A 3,614-nucleotide genomic window follows, 5' to 3' on the forward strand; every position below is an offset into this window, starting at 1 on the left:
ATTTATGACAAAGGAAAAGTTACAAAAATATTTGTCAAAATTCCAGAAAGGGATAAAGTGTATTCTTTGATATGAACTTTAACTGAACTTTAAAAAAATAAATAAAAATGGGGAAACATTGAGCTGCGGTCAATAAAAATATTGGATTGTCGGAACCCCGTGGGGGCAGGGAGATGCTTCTGCACCACCACACACAGCCTGAGAAGTGAATACACAGGAAAACTTGCAGAGACTTGCAGCAACATGAGGATCACACCCTACAACTGTCCACGGCAGAAACACAGACTGAACATTAGGACACAAAACCCGACAGATAAGACCCTTCGGGCAGCTGGCGGACAAAGATGGAGCTTTAAACGGTGGGGAAAGGGAGGAAATGTGATTCAACCTGCTCTGACCCCCTCTGAAACTTGCTTAAAGGTAACAATAACAAACCAAAGCTGGCCGTCAACAGAACTCATAGCTGAGCAGGATATTTGTTTCAGGATGGGGGTGCATTTCAGGAAGGAACACTAAAGCAGTGTTTGGCTGGAGCATTTTATTGGTAAAAAAGAAGAGAAGAAGAGTGAGAAAACAGAAAAAAAACAAGGAAGGAGAGCAGCCAAGCTGTGTAGATCACATCGCTCTGGTGGGAGAAGAACATGCAGGCAGTGACTGCGCATGCAAATCAAATTATCCAGTTAAGGGGACTCTTTGTCCACCGGCCTGGTCACTCCTGAGAAGCTGGAGGCTTGACCCCTTTTCTTCACAGTGACCAAGACACTTCCACACCAACAGGAAGTCAACAAACACCCCGGTTCCCAGCGAAACATTCCAGCTTCTCTTTAGTCCCAGGCATTCTGCCACTTTGTTCTAAGAATGTGCTCTCCATCTTCTAAACTATCACAGAAAGTTCATTCACTGCTAAGAGACGGTCACTTCAACCTGCAGTTAGTGGAGACGGCTAATTATGTTTAAAAACAAAACAAAAAAAAAACCCACGGCTGTCTGACAGAGTACGCCCAGAAAGCACACATGTCCACGCATGCTCTCGTGACTGAGAAAACAAGAGTGCGGGCCAAGCCAGATCCCACAGTGGTGCAGACGAGGAGGAGGATCAAACAACAGCTTCGATTGTCTGCAGAGCTCTACAGCACGGCTTTGTTGAAGGGGGCAAGAGATCGGCCCACGCCGAGATTCCTCAGTCATGTGAGACAGAAAGGGAACGTTTATGATCAGACTGAAAGAAAGAAGGCAACTGTTCAGGTCCTTTTTGAGTAATAAAGTGTGAGGAAAAAAAAAACAGAGAGAGATAAGGTCAATAAAACTTGAACAACACCAATGTTAAGAAGTGACCGATCTTTTGCTGCAGAGATTGTGAACAAGCAATATCTTACCTGTTGCAGATCACAAGGCTCAGTTTGGAGAAGTAGGAGTTTATTTCTGACTTGAATGACAAGCTAGTTTCCAAAAATGTTTTTAAAACATTTGCAGTTTTTTTTCTCCAAATTCCCTGTGCAAGTGACGGGAATTTTGAACACGTTCAAAACATTGGGGGGGGGGNCGCGGGGGCGGGTGGGGCATATTTTCTCATTCTCATTCACCCATTCTGTGTGATACCAAGTGAGAACGTGTGCGTTTTCTTGCAATTTCATGTTCCCCACTGTCGCAGTGAGATACTAGCTTAACATAACACAACAAAAAGAATTCAGACAAAAGCTGATTTCTAAACCTTTAAATTGCTGTCATCTTTGCTCTCCACGGTCATTTAACTAATTTAACTAATTCTGCTGGAAGTGACGTGGGCTGCACAAAAAAGGTGCTACAGCTAGCTGCTACAGGCATTACGTGTGCTTTCAAATAACTTTGTTTCTCTGTAAATAACCATGTGATGCAAATATAACAGCAATGTAAAGCTTGAGCTTATCAATGCAGTCAGAATTGAAGTCTTTACCCCACAACAGGTAAGATATTCTTCACTTCAAAAGATGTGAGGTTTCACTATAACAAGACCGGACCAAATTATGAGCCTGAACAAGTCTTTTACACTCCACCACCTGCCGGCACACTGGCAGCAGCAGAGTTTGGCTGAGCTGTAGGTCTCCTGCTGTTTTACACCTTCAGTGTGCCGAGCTCCTGTTTCACCTGGCTGAAAGGAGACGACAGGCGGGCAGAGTTCCAGCCCATTGACTCAAGCAACAATACAAAAGGGGCGCTAAAATCAAATGTCAAATCAACATCTGTTGAAAAGCAAAGTAAGGTTTTGCTTTTTGTTTATCCCTCACAGATATTTAATCTGCATGCTGGAGCAAAAAAGAGGTTTTTCCCTGTAACTGTAACGCACGCTTGGAATCATGGGACAACAGTTGCACCCCTAGAACCCGGTCGGACCTGTTTTGGCACACATTGCCGACTAGAAATGTGTGTCGTCCTGTTCAGAAGATGGCATACTTTAAGGAAAAAAGATAAGGGCGGGAAAGGGAAAAGGTTCTGGTCTGGCAGAAGTGAGACTGAGTTATGCAATCGTGAACAGGAAACAGTGGGAGGATATGATAATGTTTGAGACGATCTCAAATGTGCTGCCACAATAAAACAATGCTAAACCTTTGCCGACGTGCGTTGTGACACTTTAAAACACAAAGCTACAACCGTTTCAGTTTAGAACGCCAGGGTTGTGAAAGAGTTCAAACTCTCCCTGCTATCTGGAAGAGAAGCATATCCACGGATCGGGTTTGGACTTTGAGACTTTTTTTCTAGAAAAAAAAAGAGAGAGCCAGAATCAAGGCCAGGCCTTTGGGTTTTACCACCACGAGCTGTCCGCCGTCCCATCTGCAGAAACAATCACTGCTCCTCTAATCTTTGGGAACTCACTAATCTGGCAAATCCCTGGTTCGGAAACATCAGCACGGCAGCAGCAGAAGGCCCGCTGCTTTAAGCTGCCGCAGACCTACATTTTCGGACAATAACAATAATAATAATACATTTAATTTTTAAAGAAATTGAAGTATTTTTGCTGCAACTGCACACGTGCAGGCAGGGGAGAAAAAAAAAGCAAACAGAAACAGGATGATTGCTTATAGTAGCAGCTGTTGTTTGTAGTGACATCCTGAATCATCACATGGCAGAGATCATATTAATCTGACAGGATTTAGATACATGTCAACACTGAGACCCCCCCACCCAAAAAGTAGGTTGTTTTGCTGGAAAACAGAAAGACATAGAAGCTGATATGCTCATGTTAACATCTTCCTTTTACTTTCCGCCCCCTGTCCTCCCACATCCACCATCCATCGGGCATGCTTACTTTGTTTTTAACATTGTGGCAACTGTTCCTACTTGGTGAGATTGGTTTGTCTGTGCGCATCATGTGATTGCGCGCCTGCTCACCAGAAAACACCAAGATGCATCCTCTTGGATTAGTGACTCAAAAATGCAACTTTGCAGGACATTAACAAAACAAACAAGCATGAAATAAATCAATCTAAAAAAAAAGGTTATTGGGCGCAGCATTGCTCCTTTATTGTTACTTTTTTGTCTGATCTATAAGGGTGATTTGGGAGTTTTTACGCACAAACAAAAGAATATCATGCTGCGAAGGGGGGGGGGGGGCACGTTGCTGCAGCCATGAGGAAGCG

This window comes from Kryptolebias marmoratus, linkage group LG5, assembly GCF_001649575.2.
Source record: "Kryptolebias marmoratus isolate JLee-2015 linkage group LG5, ASM164957v2, whole genome shotgun sequence".
Lineage (NCBI taxonomy): Eukaryota > Metazoa > Chordata > Actinopteri > Cyprinodontiformes > Rivulidae > Kryptolebias > Kryptolebias marmoratus.